The following is a 20,378-nucleotide window of genomic DNA, read 5'->3' as shown; positions in this document are numbered from 1 at the left end:
TGAGTTAGAGCATTTTATTATAAGGCTAAAGGTACCTTTGATCATTTGATCTGAAAAATTCATATTTTTTTATCATCTATCAATTGGAGAATGGCTCTTATTTTGACAAATTTGAGTCAGTTCTCTAAATGTTTGAGAACTGAGACCTATCAGACAAACTTGCTTCAATTTTTTCCCACAAATTAATATTTCTAACTATATTTTCCTCTATCCTATACCCTCCCCATGACATTTACTCTATTTTTAATTTTTTTCACACTATTCCTTCTCAAATTTGCTATGATTCTGACTGCCCCTCTCCCAATCTGCCCACCCTTCTTTTACCACCCTCCCCCTCTTCCTATCCCCTTCACCACCTACTTTCTTACAGGGTCAGATAGATTACTATACCCAATTGAGTGTGTATGCTTTTCCCTCTTTGAGCCAGTTCTAATGAGAGTTAAGCTCACTCACTGCCCCACACTTACCCCATCTTCCCCTCCACTCCATAAGCTTTTTCTTGCTTCTTTTATGTGAGATACTTTACTCCATTCTACTTCTCCTTTTCCCTTTCTCCCAGTGCATTACTCTCTCACCCTTTAATTTTATTTTTTACAAGATATCATCCCTTCATATTCAACTCACACCTGTGCACTCTGTCTAAATATACTAGATTAATCTACCCCAGTACCGAGAAAGATCTTATGATTTAGAAGTATCATCTTCCCATGTAAGAATGAAAACAGGTTAACCTTTTAACCTCCCTCATGATTTGTTTTGCCTGTTTACCTTTTTATGCTTTTCTAGGGTTGTGTATTTGAAAGTCAAATTTTCTATTCAGTTTAGATCTTTTTTTTTTCACAAATGCCTGACAGTCCTCTTTTTCACAGAAGTCCCATATTTTCCCCTGAAAGATTATAATCAGTATTGCTGGGTAGGAGATTCTTAGTTGTAATCTCAATTCCTTTGTTCTATGGAACATCATATCCTAAGCACTCAGATCCTTTAATGTAGAAGCTGTTAGATTTTGTGTTGTTCTGACTGTGGCTTCACAATACTTGAATTGTTTCTGGCTGATTACAATATTTTCTCCTCACCCTAGGAGCTCTGGAATTTGGTTATAATATTCCTGGAAGTTTTCATTTTGGGATCTCTTTCAGGAGGTGACCGGCTGATTCTTTCAATTTCTATTTTACCTTCTACTTCTAGAATATGAGGGTAATTTTCCTTGACAATTTCATGGAAGATGATGTCTAAGCTCTTTTTTTGGTCATGGCTTTCACTTAGTCCAATAATTTTCAAATTATCTCTTCTAGATCTATTTTCTAGGTCAGTTGTTTCCTTTTCCTTTTCATTCTTTTGATTTTGCTTTATTGCTTCTTGATTTTTATAACATCGTTAGCTTCCATTTTTTCAGTCCTAATTTTTAAGGAATTATTTTCTTCAGAGAGCTTTTATACCCCCTTTTCCATTTGGCCAATTATGCTTTTTAAGCTGTTGAGGTTTTTTTTTCATGATTTTCTTACATCATTCTTATTTCACTTTCTCTTTTTTCCTCTACCTCTCTTACTTTATTTTCAAAGTCCTTCTATGGCCTTAGACCAATTCATATTTTTTTTTTTTGGAAGCTTTGGATGTAGGAGCTTTGAATTTTTTATCTTCTTCTGAGGGTGTATTTTGATCTTCCTTGTCACTAAAGAAACTTTCTAGGGTCAGTATTTTTTTCTGTCTGCTTATTTTTCTAGCCTATTTCTTTACTTTTAACTCCTTCTTAAAGTTGGAAACTGCATCCAAGATGCACTGTCCCAAGCTTCAGTGGGTCCAAGGTGGCATGATTTAAGGAGAGGTATGTTCACAACTTTCCTGGCCTGTACTTTGGTCTGCAAGCAACCACAGGCCTGCTTGCCCTTTAACCCAGGAACAGAATTCTGTTTCACTATGGCTCTAAGTTCCAGTTTACCTGCACTCCCCCCTCCCCCAACCTGGGCCATCATCCGACTGCTTCCTAGGTCCACACATGGGCAAAACAAGAGTCCTACTTCAGTGCCAGCAGAGAGCCCTGTAATCTTCCTCCCCACCAACTGCTCAAACCCCTTGCTGATCCCTGAGCTGAGTTCTAGTATCAGCTGCCACTGTACCAGATTTGAGGCTTCCAATGTCTTTTTCTCTGGGGCAGCTTATTTGGGGCTGGATCTGTGCTGGCGTGGTCATCTATACTCCACTCTTACCCTGATACAATAGACCAATCCTGCTGACCTTCTAAGTTGTCTTTGGCTGGAAAATGATCTCACCCCATCCTTTTGTGCATTCTGCTGCTCCACGAATTGTCTTATAGCATTATTTGAAAGAATTTGGAGGGATTTGGGGGGAGAGTTCCAGGAAGTCACTGCCTTTCCTCCACCATCTTGGCTCTGCCTCCCTTACTAAGATAATACATTCTTTTCTTTCTCTGTCTCTGTCTCTGTCTGTCTCTCTTCTCTCTCTCTCTCTTTTTCCACGGCAATGAGGGTTAAGTGACTTACCCAGGGTCACAGAGCTAGTAAGTGTCAAGTATCTGATGTCAGATTTAAACTCAGGTCCTCCTGAATCTAGTGCCTGAGCTTTATCCACTGTGCCACCTAGTGGCCCCCTTTGATTATATATATATTTTGCAAGGGGAGGGAGAGAATTTATTGCCCTGCTCCCTCCCCCCAACCAGGTCATTTCTCCTTTCATCCAGTTCTCCAACCTGCCATGGAAAAACTCCTTACAGTGGGAGGTAGACCCGATTAGGAGGGGGTTAAGGAGGGAGAAAATTTCAGAAAACAAAATAAAACCACCCAGCACCCCTTTAATAAAAGTCTACAGTAAAAAAAACAAAAACAAAAACACAAAACAAAAACTAGCCCTATCTAGCTGCCCCATTAAAATGGTAGCTTGTGTAGGGGTCTTTGCCTTTGGGAAGGGGAGGCAGAGGCCCCCTTGGCTGCTCCTTTTTCTTTTGGCTCCATCCAGGACAAGAGGAAGGCAAAGCATATGGCAGCAGGGGTCAAGGAAGCCCTGTGCTGACCTCTGGAGTCCATCTGCCTTCCCTGCACACCACGGGCTGTAAATCCAAATGTGGCATGTCCCCGCTTTCAGGGCTGGGGGCTGCCTCCCCGCCTCTTCTTTGGGGGCACCTTGCTGCATGTTTACACCTCTTCTGATTGTCAATGGCCAGACCAATAAGACTGGACATCAATAAATGTCTCCAAAAACACACCACTCTTGGTCTTTGCTGCTTCTGTTGCCACTGCCACCTGAAGGGAGGGAAGGGCATGGGTAGGTGGTCATTCAGGGATGTCAATCACGAGGTCATCCTCGCCATCCAGGTCATCGTCTCCACTCCCTGCATCACTGAACATCTGGCGAGGTACGGTGCTCAGGATGGTATGTGGGGGCAGCTTAGGAGGCCACAGTGGGGCCAGAGTTGTCCCTACACCAGCACCACCAGCTCCCCGGCCTGGGAAGATCAGTGAACCCCCCACTGGACACTCAGATGGCCCCACTGCCATCCTGAGATTCCTGGGCAGGCGGGCTGTTTCTCCCGCTTGGGTCTCAGGGGGCTGGGCTCAGGCAGCTGCAGGGCCAAGTAGTTGGAGGGGAAGGGGGAATATAGGGGGGAGGCCAGTGAGCTCACGTACGGAGAGGGCCCCCCCGGAGGCTTGCTGGGGAAACCCTCAGGATGGGGGTAGTGAAAGGCCAGAGGGGGATGGGGCACCCCCCAGAGGGGGACTTCTTTTCCTCTTGGGGGCTGGTGTCTCAGTGAGTTTGGGTATGCCCTCTGTCTCACTGTTCTCTGAGGATGCTGTGGCATCTGAATCAGAAGAGTCTTCATCCACATTTTCATACTGCAGAAGATGATCCAAAAGGAAATTCGTCCCAGGACACCTTCAGCAGCTTTCTCTGCGCCTTCCTCAGATCCTCCTGAAAACACTCATGCTCATAGATTAGGAATTTGAGCTTCTGTTTCAGTTTCAGGTTCCGGTATTCTTGTAGTCCACCTCAATGTCTGCTTGCCCATTCATGGCTGGCCAGGGGAATTCACACTCACCCCGGCGTCCGACCCCCGATTCTGATCCTAGTTAGGCTCGGGCTACAGGCCCTGCGGGGGAGGCTCCAACCCGTCCCTCCCCCACCCCCTGCCAAGCCCCGGGGAGAACCATTACCTACTCCCCACCCCACAACAGGCCGGTAATATATTTTAATAGCATTTAATGTATACTCCATGCCTAGTTAGAGATCTGTGATTCCTATATTGTAAGTCATGCAGAAGAAATGAAATCCTCATTTGTCAGATATTGTCTTCTTAATAAGGAAATAATCTTCTAAACTTCCTAAATATTATTTACTCATCCAGGGTTTTTGCATTGTAAAATATTACATATCCTCCAAAGGCATGCATTCTTAATTTGGGGTCTATGTTATTGCTTTCTAAAGTATTTTAATATTTTCATATTGCTTGTTTTCTAAATGAGTGAGGAAGGGGGAGGAGGAAGGGACAGAGTTTGGAACTTAAAGCTAAAAACAAACAAGTAATGCTATATATAAATAATATGCATTTAAATATTTTAATATTCTTTGTTTCTATATAAATAATCTACTTTGTAATCCTATTTATTTTGTTTTATGAATTAAAAAACATTATTCTGAGAATTGATTCTTAAGCTTCACCACACTGCCTTAGGGGTCTATGATACATACAAATTTAAGAACCCTTGCCTAAGGTCTTCATTTTCTTGCCAAAGTCTTCATAATCTTTAAAAGAATGCTTCTTAGGTTCCTTCTTGCACGACCATTTTGCTCACATGAACTAATATAATTGAGTAATAGACATCTGATTTGAAAACTTATGTGAAATTCTTTTTCACAATTTCACATCCCAAGAATGTCATTGGACCTCTATTGTTGTTAACAGGTTGACAAATAGCTTCCCTGATATTCCTTAGAAAAGAATCACCAACTATCACTTCTCTTGTCTTCTTCCTCTGACCCTTATAGATGATATCTCACTTGGTAGACCTTGTGAATACGCAGCATTATTCCTGGCTGGATAAGCGTTGCTTCATCCTCTTCAGGAAAAAGTTCATTTGTTTCTTAACTCCAAATGTTCAATATATTTTTTCTTCCTTTTGTTCTCCACTTGACATTCTTCTTGTTTTCTCCATTCTGATAAATACTAGGAATCCTTTTTGTTTTCTACTTTTCAGGTTCTTTGTGTTATATATTTGTCAGTGAACCCTTTTTTCAGTTTTCTTTTATAAGAAATACCTAATTTTCTGGAGATAATTTTAAGCATGACAAAGTATTCCTCAAGCCTTTTTTTTTTTTACCATCTCTTTTAGAAGGCATAACAGCTTTCACTTTGAGTATTCAATGGATATGACAGAAACATGATCATTGCAATTCTATCTTATTCACTGCTACATTTGCAATTCTTTCCTTATTTCATTAAAATGAGACCCTCACTCCTTGTTGAACTTCATGAAGTAGCAGAGTAGTACATGCTTTCTCCTATTGCCATGATTTGTTAGGTTTTCAAATATTTTAACGATAACCAGACTCCTACATTTTCAAAGACATATGGTCAATTGGAAGTGTAAAATAAAAAACAGAATTTCCTTCCTTCCTTCCTTCCTTCCTTCCTTCCTTCCTTCCTTCCTTCCTTCCTTCCTTCCTTCCTTCCTTCCTTCCTTCCTTCCTTCCTTCCTTCCTTCTTTCTTTTCCTTCATTTCTCCCAATTAGTCGATGCATCTCATTTCTCAACTAATTTTAGGTTAAATAATACATATATGTATATACACAAATATACATACATACAGATGTATATATGTGTCTATATGTATGTATGTGAAAGATATTGGAGTTACCATAGAATTTCTCATAAGTACCCTTTAAATATTTTATTTCCACTTTTTTTAGTCCAATGCAAGAAATGGAGATTTTCAAAGACATTTGGAAACATTAAAAAAGTTACCAAGCTTCTGTGAATCTGAAGCTTCTCTTGAGAGCATGCCAAGTAAAGTACATATCTTTTAGAGTCCACTTTTCATCCATAAAAGTGAAATTGCCTCTTGCAGAGTGCCAAATGGTAGGTACAAGAATATAACAAGCATGAATTTCTTGATAGTTATTTATAAGAGATTTCCTTTTTTCCTTTTCTTGTAGAAAATCTGTAACATTTTGAGCTAAATCTACTTCTACATAGAAGCTGGTACCTGAAATGCTGTACTGCAATTCTGATCTGTTACCAATTTTAATGGAAAAGCTCTCCTTTTTTGAAGAAGGTAAATAGATTTTCTGAATCCCAAATGGAGATAATTCATTTTCAATCATTAAAAAAGAAAATTAATTCTGATACTCTGAACCTTTGTCCATGCAGTTAGTGTGTTTTATTTAGGATTGGACCTGAACTCCTAATTACTGCTATAACTGCTTTTAACTCTAGTTTAGCAAATCCCTATGATTGAGTGCATCAGGACATAGGCAAGGCATTCATGTGGGACATATCTGAGAATAAAATACACAGAATACTCTTTCAAGGAAAGCCAGCATTTTAAAATGACTGAACAAACACAAATGCATTAAAATGGCTTCTCATTTACTCTGAGTTAATTTAGTAAGAGATTTTAAAATTCAGAAAAGCAAGGAAATTCTGGTCCATGATCTTGCAATTGGTTTAATATCAACACTAGATACAGAGGCTTGGTGGAAAACAGACCAAAGAACATTTCTAGTAACATTCACACTTATCAGTGAACAATAATCCCTTGTCATTGTTTCCCTTCTTGTTGGGGTTTTGACTTCCTAGACTTTGACACTAGACACCTCAGCTGCCTTCTTACCTAAGAACATCTCCCTACCATTCTTGTCCTCCCATTTGGTAAGTTCCTTCCAAGGGCCTAAATTGTGGCTTTCATGCTTGGTTCTCTGGATTCTGCTTTTTTACTCTCCCAAATTTCATGAAAATCCTTACAACACAGCTACCCTTTTCCTACCCATACACAAACTGGTCAACTCTTTTAAAAATGTTATCTGCTCTCATTAGAATGTAAGCTCATTGACTGTAGGAATTGTATTTCTATTAGTTTGAGTTTGTTTCCCCAGTGTTTAACAGTGTCTAACAAATGATAAGTACTAAATAAATGATTTATATCTGACCTCCTTTGCAGGGAAATAATCATTCTGATCACTGAAAAATATGACGGGAAGCTTCTTCTTATATGGGAGCACCCCCATCTGTCTTGTATATAACTAAGTAGGCTAGAGGCCCTCAATTACTATTTGATGATATTTTTGATTACCCAAATAGGTGGAGAATAAGGTCAGGGAAAATTGAACCAGAGAATCATGAGTTAATGGTCATATCTACTCCAATTTCTGCATTTTATTTGAGTAAACAGGTCTAATAGGGGTATATGACTTCCCCAATATCATAGGTGAAGTAAATTTCAGGGGTGGGCTTTGAACTCATCCCCCCTTCAAGAAATATATACAAAATAAATAAATTCTACATTTGTATAAATACATATACACATACATATATATGCATATATGTGTGTATATGTATATGTATATACAGAGAGAGAGAGAGAGAGAGAGAGAGAGAGAGAGAGAGAGAGAAGTAGAGAAGTATAGGACAAGGCCTGTGGTAAGGATAGAAGTGAGTGAAGTAGATAGATGTCTCATTCCATTGCCTTCATGAAGACAATAGGTTTTAATCCTTTTGGTATATTTCAAGTTAGTAATGCATGTCTCAGGTTCCTTTTTCTTTAACCAGCTGACAATCCCCTGGCTGCATCAATGAGTTGCTGATAAATAACTGGTAAAATTTGGTCAGCAAAAGCCCAGAGCTTGGGTTGACTTCCTGAATTCTAAGTACCCTAGAGATGGCCCCATAAACAGATTTTAAAAAATTCCTCTATGAGTCATGTAGCTAAATATTCATCTGTAGGAATAATCAATGAATAAGCACGATTTGTTAAGAAGGGGAAGTAGAAACAAGAGATAACAAACAGTAACCAATCTCAACTTTGTACAAAGCAGCAAGACCAGAGAGAGCCTGAAAGCAGTAAATGTTTAATAAGAAGCCTACGAAATTAAAAATAGCTACACAAAGAAGGCTTTCTGGTGAAAGGCTCAAATACACATAAGAGCAGAACCTATAGTTTCCTTTTATGTTTTAGAATTGCACCAAAATGATTGCCCAGCAGGCCTTCACAATCACCCCCATAGTAATACTAAGTCTTTCCAGATCAGGGACATTAGGTTTGCATAACTGCCTTCCTATTATCTCTATCTGGACCTCTTTGTTGGAAGGAACTGTAAGTATTCACAAAAGGGGTCAGGTATGGGTATGGAGTGAAAACCAACTTAATACATTCTATTGTGTTTTTTTTTTTGCTAGAAATACAAATAGATTCTTTCCTTTTATTTTTACTATTAGACTGACCTTCATGATCAATCAATATAAATTTTAAAAGTATTTATGCGGCATCTAGTGTACTCTCAACATTGTGGAGGCTTAAGAATCTCCATGCCCTCAAGGGCAAGCTACTTGAGGAGAAAAGAATGGATCAACAGTGAATAGAAAACACAATATAATAGTGTTAAATTACTTTGTGCAGACTATATGTGCTATAAGGAATGAGTTGTGTTTGTTTAGTGTTGTCCAACATTTCATGACCCCATGTGTGGTTTTCTTGGCAAAGATTAGTACTAGAGAGGTTTGGTATTTCCTTCTCTAGCTCATTTTACAGATGTGGTGAATGAGGCAAACAGGGTTAAGGGACTTGCCCAAGGTCACATAGCTAGTAAGTATCTGACGCCATGTTTGAACTCATGAATATGATTCTTCCTCATTCCAGGCACAACATTGTACTCATTGTACTACCTAGCTGCTGAATCAGAGAAAATTAGAGATCAAGGAAATTTTTTGGGAGGTAATGGGGATGTCAAAGACTTTCAGGAAGATTTAGAGAAATAGAAAGTGGAAGAAAGACTATTCTAGTTTTCTGTTTCTCTCTTTACCTGTCTAACCAGTTTTTATTATCCTTTTCCTACTAATCATCCATATCGCATTCCCTAGCTGCAGGTCTTCTTTAAGGCTCTGCCCTAGTCCCCTTCCCTTTCTACACTTTCATTCTCTCTCAGTGACCTCTTCAGTTACTATGAGTTTAATTATTATCTCTATGAAGATGACTCACACATTTGTATATGCATTCATCTCTCCCCTGAACTTCATTACTATATCATGCATCACCTGTTAGACATTTTTTTCCCCTTTGCAGGGCAATGAGGCTTAACTGACTTACCCAGGGTCACACAGCTAATAAGTGTGTCAAGTGTCTGAGGCCGGATTTGAACTCAGGTCCTCCTGAATCCAAGGCTGGTGCTTTATCCACTGTACCACCAAGCTGCCCCTAGACATATCTAACTGGAAGTACCAGAGATATCTTAAACTCAACATGTCACCTGATTTTATAGACTTGGCATTACCCTTGATTTCTCATTCTTCAAGCCACATATCCAATTCATTGCCAAAGCTTGCCACTTCTACCATCACACCTCTCATCCCTTACCATTTTTCTCTATTCACCCAAACCAAACCTTAGGTCAGACAGTTCTCATTTCATTCTCCCAACCACACTATTCTGTCTCCTAATTTACTTCCTTATTTCAAGATGTTTCCTACTACAATTTGTTTACAAAAGTTCTATTAAAGCAATATTCCTTAAGAGAAGATATCACCATGCCATTCTAATATTAAGATAACTCCAATTTCTCCATTTGTTTTCTGTAATAAAATGCATGTGCCTCTGGTTAGATTTAAAAGCCTTTTTATAATCTAACTCCAACCTGATTTTTCAGGTTCAGTAAGACTGAAAAAAAAAAAAAAAAGCTGGTTGCGCTACACACACAGACACTGACTCAGGTTTGACTTGGCCAGTTCTCCGTAACAGCATGTGCTTGAAGTGGTTCTCAACCTCAGAGGTGGCCTTGGGTTTTTGGTGAGTTCTATACGGAATATAGACTAAGCTTAGATCTAAGACTATTTGTTTGTATTTCTACTTTCCTATCTCTCTAATCAACATCACCTTGTAATTTCCAAACAATAAAAGTTCCAACTAAAGATCAGAGGCTTCTTCCACTTACTGGTCTGGGAGATAAATAAGGGAAAGGTTAAAGGGGAGTTTAATGCTCTTGTATCCAATTTTAAATCTCACAGTTTGGCCAAACTGTGAGATTTAAAATTGGATACAAGAGCATTTCATAAGGAGATACATGAAGTTCTCCTCTTGGTCTACTGCGTAGATAGAATAATGCCAATGGTAGAACATCAGGCCATTTCAAATGGGTTTCAGTACATAATTTGCCAATCATACTCTTAAGCTCTTTATTCATACGTTCAACTTGGCCTGAACTTTGTGGATGGTAGGGTGTGTGGAATTTTGGAGTTACTCCCAAGAAAGAGTAGATTTGGGATGAAATTGAATCAGTAAAATGTGTGCCTTTGTCCGAATCAATGCGGGCTGGTGGGCCAAAACGAGGTACTATCTCTTTAAGAAGAATTTTGGCAACAAAGGCAGCTGTGGCTCAGGGCTGGGAAATGCCTCCACCCACAGAGTGAGTTGATCAACTATACCAAGGTAAAATTTATAATGTCCTGCTTTTGGCATCAGTCATGTGACTCTATGTAACTCAAGTAACCACTTCCTGCCTCAGGTTTCCCTCCTGTGAATTGGGGACAATATTAGCACCTACCTCCCAGAGTTAGGTGGCATAGTGGATAAAGTACTGGGTCTCAGCTTCATGAGTTTAAATCTCACCTCAGGTTCAATGAGCAAGTCACTGAACACTGTTTACCTCAGTTCCTTTTTTGTAAAATAAGCTAAAGAAGGAAATGGCAAACCAATTAAGTATATATTCCAAGAAAACACTAAATTTGATCACAAAGAGTCATATACAACTGAAATAACTGAACACACACCCAGGGTTGTTGTGAGGATGAAATGTGATTTTTCAGATTTCTTAGCAAATTTTAAAGTGTTGTATGAAAGCTAGGTATTATTATTATTCTTAAGATGCTGCCAAAACACCACCTGATATAATTCCACTGTTGCTTAACTTATAAACTACCTTAAATTTAACCACTTTATAATCATTTGTATTATTCACATTTGTTCTGTATATACTTATGTGTACCTACTGTCTCTTTCCTTGAAATATGAATTCCCTGAGATTATTAATTATTTTATTCTTTACTTTCCTATTCCTAGCACAGCAAGCAATGGGCACTTAATCAATGCTTATTAATTAATTGGCTTTTTACTGACTATTCCTCATTCTTGGAAGTTCTCCCTCCTTGACTCCATATCTTAGAATTCCTGGCTTCCTTCAAATCTCAGTTAAAGTACCATTTTGGACATGAAACTTTTCCTGGTCCATAGAAATGCTAGTCCCACCCTCTCAATGGTTGCCTCAGATTTGCTTTTCAAGTATCGTGGATGGAGTTCTTCATGTGCAAGTTGTCTGTTCTGTTATAAAGTGACTTTCTTGAATGCAGGGGATGGTTGACTTTAGTTTTTGTAGCTCTGACTTTTGAAGATAGTGCTTGACACATAGTAGGTACTTAATAAATACTTGCTGACTTGCTTATATGTTCTCATTTTTCTTACTTTTTTCCCTAGGTTATATGGAAGAAAAGATGAGAAGGAAACTCAAATTTACAGAGAATGACTTTAGAAACTGCAAATTAGAACAAATCCAAGAATGTCCCTTCAAAGTCTCAAATACAATAATACTATAAATGATTTGAGAATACCTTTCACCAGAAATTGAGAGAGAGAAACTACAATAAATATAAAAGCCTGGAGACATGTGTAAGCCCCAAGAGACTTTGGGCTTGCTTTAAAAAAAAATAGACTAAACTCAATGAAAAATTTACTCTATCTTTCTATATGAGATTAAGTTTATAATATTTTATACCTTTTAAAAGATTAATAATAAAAGTATCAAATTCTGTCTGGTTGCCACTTCCTTTTAAAAACATTCTATTTTTAAGGACATATATTTTATTGTGACATGATCAATAATAACTACATAAGAGCTAACTGTTACAAAGCCAATATGGATAACAATAACAACAACAACAACAATAATAATAACAATAATAATAATAATAATAATAAAGGTGATTTGCCCTGGATCACAGAGCTATTAAGTTTATGGGAAAGTATTCAAACTCAAGTTCTTCTCACCTTACTCTATCCCCTGAACTTCCTAGCTACCTTTTACCATCACAGGAAAAATCAACTAGAAAAAAAGATTTCATATTGTTCAGAACACAATATGTGATCAGATGAATAATCCGTAAAGCTGGCACATTAATACATATCAGCACTTGCATAATGATAAATAACTTGGCCCAGGAATGGATAGTATAAAGACACTAGTTTACACTTAGGAGGTGGTATAGGGCTTTTAATTACTCAAAGTTTCTCTCTGAAATTTTTTTCTTGATGGTATTTTGCCATGATGCATGAAATATAACAGATTCTAAGACTTTCAATTGTTAGACAAATAACAATGAAGGGATATAGGGTACTTATAAATAGGATGTAGAGCAATATCATCATAAACTATATACCAAAGGGGTGCAGTTTTTGTAGCACATGAGGAAAAAATAGATAATCTCTGTACTCCTTTGTTACTTACAAAATGCCCAGCACATAGCACCGTACCTAGTACATAGTAAGCACTTCATAGAATCATATAATTTGAGAATCAGTATCAATCTAACCCTGCATATATACAAAGGGAATTCCTACTACAACATACCTAAGAAGTGATTAACCAGCTGTTGCTCAAAGACATCCAAGAAGGAGAAAAATGCCATTACATGAAGCAAGTCGATACATTTTTAGACAACTTTAATTCTTAGGAAGTATCCCCCCCCCCACCTCCTCACCCCAAACACAGTCATTAAACTTAAAGTTGTCTCTCTAGCTTCTACCATTTGCATGTGATCTCCTCCATGGGGTTAAACTAAACAATTCTTCTTTCTTCTACATGATAATTCTTTCAACAGTTGAAATGCCTGGTCTTGCCCCCCCCCACATATTCTTTTTTTTCCAGACTAAACATACCTTGTTATTGTGATTCTTACAATACTCTGATTCTCACATTATTATAACTAGTCTTCTCATGTCACGGAATCGGGCCATTTATCATAATTTACTCTCCTTCAACCCACTCCAGGTTATCAATGTTTATCTTAAATGATAGGCACTCAGAACTTACTGTAATACTTCAGATAAAATCAAGCAATGGAGGATTACATTGGTTCTATCACCTCCCAATTCTTGGAAATTACATCACTCTTAATCCAAATAAAGTTTACATTACCATGTGTGGGCCACATCACACTGCTGACTCAAAAGGGAGCCAACAATCAAGTAAAAATATCACATCATCTCCCAAACTGCTATCTATTTAAGATTGTCTCAAATCATATGTGGAGGATTTTTTTTATTTGAGTATGAAACTTTATATTTATTTAATTTGTTTCAGCTCCTTCAATTAAGCTCAAATCTCCCACCTGTGAAGATCCTTTTGAATCCTAACTCTGTCTTCCATTTTAGAGACTTTATCAACATGAGTATATGAAAAAAATATCAGAACACCCAGTTTCTTCCAAACTTTACAACCTAGGAACAAAAAGGAATACCAGACTCATTATTAACAAATCAAAGGAGAAACTCTAATAAGTTTATTTTTCCAACCCACATGTACACAAATAGACACCCAGAAAACTGTAGATTCTATGGAAGAGATTAAGGAAGAAAAGTCTAGTCCAGAAGTGTAGTGCAGAGAAACCCTTCAAATCACTAATCAGGAACAATACAGGGAAGTCTGAAATCTGTTGCTGTATAGAGCATGAGCAGAGAAGAAAGAGACTTGTGCCAGATATTAGTCAGGAAAGATGAGATATAGTTTTGTTTCTTCAATCCAATAACAATTGTGGGAGGGGCTAGAAATGGGGAACCTATAGAGATTGGACTAGGAAGGCAATTATTATGTTATATTCTAAATCAGACCTTGCTGTGGTAGCATTGCAGCCTGAACTATTCCTGAAGTACGCAAAGAACACAGTGCTCACAAACTAGGAGAATCAGTGGTAGACCAACACCAAAAAAGGTCCCTACCTTTTGTTATAGAATATTTTAAAGTTTGTCTCTGACCTAAATTTCTAATTCTAAAAATAAAGCTATGAATGTATAAATAAGAGAAATGCCAATGATTTCATATAGATACACATATGCAAATATATGTATTTATAATTATATAATATATACATAGAAACACACAGACAGATCACCTAATGTTTGTTCTATCACTTTTTCTGTCTGTCTGTATGACTCTCCACACTACATACTAGAATTGCTGGACAAATAAATTAACCAAGAATCAATTAGTGATAATATAAAGTAAATGAAAATTCTAGATAAAGAATGGTAAAAGAAATTAGATCTCTGGAGAAAAAGAATTAGAATAATGAATAGCTAAGCACAAGAGTTATAAAATCTTATTCAAGTAAAAGATTCTATGAAAATCAGATCAAACAAAATTGAAATCAATAATCAAGTGAGACAAGAAAAAAAGGCTTTTTTTCAAAACTCTGAAAAGTAGAAAATACAATAATATCCTATCATAATAATTGACCTAAAATGCAGAGATATAAATTAGGAATGAGAGTACTACCTAAAACCATGATGATAATGATGACATTAATAATAAAAGTAATAAAAACAATGATAATAACCTAGATACCAAATTTCAAGAAAACTTTGATGAAAACTACCCAGGTATATTAGAACCAGATAGCAAAGTGAAAATAGAAAGCGTCTAAGGCTAAATGAAAATTTCCACGAACAGCATAGCCAAAATCCAGTACTTTTGTTTCAAGGGTAAAGTACTGTGATTAGTCAGGAAAAAACAGAACAAAACAAAACAAAAGAAACAAACAAACAACAACAACAACAACAAAACATACCACAAGATTTCAGGGGCAAAGCCAAGATGTTGGAAGAAAAGCAGAGATTTGCCTGAACTCTACTTTGAGCCCCTCTAAACACCTTTAATTAATGCCATAAAACAATTCCTGGAGTAGCAGTATCCACAAAATGGCATGGCAACATAAATTTCTAGCCAAAGACAACTAAGAAGGTTGATGTGAAAGGTTTGTTGTACCTGAGTGCAAGTGGAGTCAGTCCAGCACAAAACAGACCAGTAAAGACTAGGCCCAAGCAAACTAGGAGCAGGCCTTGGGAGCAACTGAATCAACAGCCAGCAGCATAAGTAATTACTTCCAAAACTCTCAGCCCACAGATGGTAAGGGGGTCAAACAACTGGTCAGAGGGAGATTACAGATATTTCTTTGCTGACACTATGGGCAGGGCTATGTTGTTTAACCCATACACGGATTCAGGTTGCAGTCCTGGGTGGTAATTCCATGATGAGGACACCAGAGCCTAAAGCCACAGTGGAGCAGGGCTGCTTGTCATAGTTCAAGGGCAGAAAAGAATGTTTGTGGTCATGCACAGACCAGAGCACAGGCCAGGAAAATAGTAAAGACAAGTCTACTTAGATCATATCACCTTGGGAAAAATGAATTTATAGATTCCTAAAAGTATCTCTAAAAACAGCTGTACAAAAGACCTGAAACATGATGCAGTACACTCTCCAACATAGAAGCAGAGAACTATTTTAACAAACAGTTAAAAATCAAGATATAGGCTGAATATCAGATATATGATATATATTGTAAGGCACTAAAATTCTAACTATAGCAATTAAAATCTAATGAGTCTTTGCCAATAAATAATAATTTTTTTCAAGAGTATTTAAATGTTTTTTAAAGAGCATTAGGATCATAGAGAAAGGTAAAAATTTAACTATTTATTTTTTCTTTTTTTTTAAATAAAAGTATTTTATTATCTTCCAGTTATATATAGAAATAGTTTTCAGCATTTGTTTTTATTAGATTTCTAATCCAAATTTTTCTCTCCCCCTCCCCTAGACAGCAGGCATTCTGATATAGGTTTTATATATGTATATATGTATATATACACATATATATGCACATACATATACATAACAACATTAAATATATTTCTGCATCAGACATGCCATAAGAGAAAAATCAGAGCAATAAGGAAAAACCTCAAAATAGAAAAGCAACAGCAACAAAAACAAAAGAAATAGTATGGTTCAATCAGCATCCATATTCCACAGTTCTTTTTTTTTTTTTTTTTGGATTTGGAGAGCCTTTTCCATCATGAGTCACCTAGAACTTTCTTATACCATTGTATTGGTGAGAAGAATCCAGTCTATCACCATTGATCAACACATAATGTTGATGATATTGTGTATAATGTTCTTCTGGTTCTGCTCATCTCACTCATCATCAGTTCATGCAAATCCTTCTAGGTTTCTCTGAACTCGTCCTGCTCATCGTTTCTTACAGCACAATAGAATTCCATTACATTCATATACCACAACTTGTTCAGCCATTCCCCAAATTATGGACAACCCCATAATTTCCAATTCCTTGACACCACAAAAAGAGCAGCTATAAATATTTTTGAACTTGTGGGTTCTTTTCACTTTTCTATGATCTTAAGAAAAAGACCCAAAAGTGGTATTGCTGGGTCAAAGGGTACACACAGCTTTATAGCCCTATGGGCATAATTTCAAATTGCTCTCCAGAATGGTTGGATCAGTTCACAGCTCCACCAACAATGCATTAGTGTTCCATTTTTTCCACAGCTTCTCCAACATTTATTATTTTACTTTTTTTCTCATATTAGCCAATCTGATAGGTGTGAGGTGGTACCTCAGAGTTGTTTTAATTTGCATCTCTCTAATCAATAATTATTTAGAGCATTTTTTTTCCATATGGGAATAGATAGCTTTGATTTCTTCATCAGAAAACTGCCTGTTCATATCTTTTGATGATTTCTCAATTTGGGAATGACTTGGATTCATATAAATTTGATTTAGTTTCCTATATATTTTAGAAATGAGGCCTTTATCAGAAGTACTGGCCACAAAACTTGTTTCCCAGCTTTCTGGGTCCCTTCTAATTTTGGATGCATTGCTTCTGTTTAGACAAAAACTTTTTAATTTAATGTAATCAAAATCATCCATTTTGCATTTCATAATATTCTCTATATCTTGTTTGGCCATAAACTGTTCTCCTTTCCAAAGATCTGAAAGGTAGACTATTTCTTCCTCTCCTATATTAGCTATAGTATCACCTATTATGTCTAAATTATGTCCCCATTTTGACCTTATTTTAGTATAAGGTACAAGATGTTGGTCCATGCCTAGTTTCTGCCATACTATCTTCCAGTTTTCCCAGCAGTTTTTGTCAAATACTGAATTCCTATCCCAGTCTTTGGGTTTATCAACACTATAGTACTAATGTCATTTACTACAATCTCCTATGCCTAGTCTATTCCATTGATCCTCCACTCTATTTCTTAGCCAGTACCAGATAGTTTTGATGACTGCCGCTTTATAATAAAGCTACAGATTTGGTACAACTAACCACCTTCCTGTGCATTTTTTTTCATTATTTCTCTTGATATTCTTGACTTTTTGCTTTTCAAGATGAATTTTGTTATTATTTTTTTTCTAGCTCTATAAAATAGGTTTTAGGTAGTCTGATTGTTATGGCACTGAATATCATGTAAATTAATTTAGGTAAAATTGTCATTTCTCCTATATTAGCTCTGCCTATCCATGAGCAATTGATATCTTTCCCATTATTTAGATCTGATTTGATTTGTGTGAAAAGTCTTTTGTAATTGTATTCATAGAGTTCCTGGGTTTGTCTTGGCAAGTAGACTCCCAAGGATTTTATATTGTCTACTGAAACTTAAAATGGAATTTCTCTTTCTATCTCTTGCTGCTGGACTTTGTTGGTCATGTATAGAAACGCTGATGATTTATGTGGATTTATTTTATATCCTGCTACTTTGCTAAAGTTGTTAATTGTTTCAAGTAATTTTTGAAGTGATTCTCTAAGTATGCCATCATATCATCTGCAAAGAGTGATAGTTTTGTTTTCTCCTTGCCTATTTTAATTCCTTTCATTCCTTTTTCTTCTCTGATTGCCAAAGCTAACATTTCTACTACAATATTAAATAATAGAGATGATAATGGACATCCCTATTTCACCCCTGATCTAAATGGGAAGGCCTCTAACTTACCTCCATTTCATATAATGCTTGCTTATGATTTTAGGTAGATACTGTTTATTATTTTAAGGAAAGCTCCACCTATTCCTAAGCTCTCTAGTGTTTTTATTAGGAATGGGTGCCGTATTTTGTCAAAAGCTTTCTATTCATCTATTGAGATAATCAAGATTTTGGTTAGTGTCCTTATTGATGTGGTTGATTATGTTAATAGTTTTCCTAATGTTGAACCAGCCCTGCATTCCTGGTATAAATCCCCTCTGGTCATAGTGTATTATCCTGGTGATCACTTGCTGTAATCTCCTCGCTAATATCCTATTTAAGATTTTAGCATCAATATTCATTAGGGAAATTGGTCTATAATTTTCTTTCTCTGTTTTTGCTCTGCCTGGTTTTGGTATCACCACTATATTTGTGTCATAAAATGAATTTGGTAGAACTCTTTCTTCACCTATTTTCCCAAATAATTTGTATAATATTGGAATTAATTGTTCTATAAATGTTTGGTAGAATTCACCCGTAAGCCCATCTGGCCCTGGGGATTTTTTCTTGGGGAGTTCATTAATGGCTTGTTCACTTTCTTTTTCTAATATGGACTTTTTTAAGGATTTTATTTCCTCTTCAGTTAACCAGGGCAACTTGTATTTTTGCAAATATTTATCCATTTCATTTAGACTGTAAAATTTATGGGCATACAGTTGGGCAAAATAATTCCTAATTATTCCTTTAATTTCCACTTCATTGGTGGTAGCATCACCCCTTTCATTTTTGAGAGTGGTAATTTGGTTTTCTTCTTTCCGTTTTAAAATCAAATTAACCAATATTTTATTTATGTTATTGTTTTTTTATAAAGCCAGGTCTTAGTTTTATTGATTAATTCTGTAGTTTCCTTGCTTTCAATTTTATTAAGTTCTCCTTTAATTTTCAGGATTTCTAGTTTATTATCTAATTGGGAATTTCTACTTTGTTCTTTTTCTAGCTTTTTAAGTTGCATGCCCAATTCATTGATTTCCTCTTTCTCTTTTTTATCCATGTAAGCAGTTAGAGTTATAAATTTCCCCCTAAGCACCACTTTCGCTGCATCACATAGAATTTGTTATGTTGTCTCATTATTGTCATTCTCTTAGATAAAGTTATTGATTGTTTCTGTGATTTGTTGTTTGACCCATTCATTCTTTAGAATGATATTATTTAGTTTCCAACTGATTTTAATTCTATTTTTCCCTGGCTCTTTCTTACATGTAATTTTTATTGCATCATGATCTGAGAAGGATGAATTTACTATTTCTGCCTTTCTACATTTGAATATGATGTTTCTGTGCCCTAATACGTGGTCAATTTTTGAAAATGTACCATGTACTGCTGAGAAGAAGGTTTATTCCTTTCTATCCCCATGCAATTTTCTCCAGATATCTATCAGGTCTAACTTTTCTAGTATTCTATTCACCTCTTTCACATCTTTCTTATTTATTTTGCATCTAGATTTATCTAACTCTGAGAGGGGGAGATTCAGATTCCCCACTAGTATCATATTAAGGCCTTATTCCTCTTGTAACTCATTTAACTTCTCTATGAATTTGGATGCTATACCACTTGGCACATACATATTTAATATTGATATTACTTCATTATCTATAGTCCCTTTTAGCAAGATGTAGTTTCCTTCCTTATCTCTTTTAATTACATCTATTTTTGCTTGCGCTTTGTCTGAGATAAGGATTGCTACCCCTCCTTTTTTTATATTCTGCTCCAGCCTTTTACCTTTACTCTGTTTGTATCTCTCCAGTTCAAATGTATTTCCTGTAAACAGCATACTGTATGATTCTGGTTTTTAAACCACTCTGCAATTTGCTTCAGTTTTATAGCAGAGTTCATCCCATTCACATTCACAGTTATTATTACTGTCTATTCCCCTCAATTTTATTTATCGACTTTGTACTTTTCCCTCTTCTTTCACCTTATTCCTCCTCACCAACATTTTGCTTCTTACCACTGTCCCTTCAATATGCTCTCCCTTTTAATCACCCCCTCCCTTTTCTTTACACTTTTCTCCCTTGCTTTTGCCCTCTCTTCTTTCAGTTCCCCCTTCCCCTTCCCCTTTTACTTACCTAAAGAATA

At 36.5% G+C, this 20,378-nt stretch overlaps 1 pseudogene; it reads right to left on the bottom strand.

Moving 5' to 3' along the window:
- Positions 1-3,287: 3,287 nt before the first annotated feature.
- LOC122730133 lies at positions 3,288-4,025 on the bottom strand (annotated as a pseudogene).
- Between the last annotated feature and the right edge of the window lie 16,353 nt (positions 4,026-20,378).

The sequence above is a fragment of the Dromiciops gliroides genome, chromosome 5, assembly GCF_019393635.1.
Source record: "Dromiciops gliroides isolate mDroGli1 chromosome 5, mDroGli1.pri, whole genome shotgun sequence".
In the NCBI taxonomy this organism is placed as follows: domain Eukaryota; kingdom Metazoa; phylum Chordata; class Mammalia; order Microbiotheria; family Microbiotheriidae; genus Dromiciops; species Dromiciops gliroides.
This window is presented reverse-complemented; position numbering and strand designations above follow the sequence as displayed.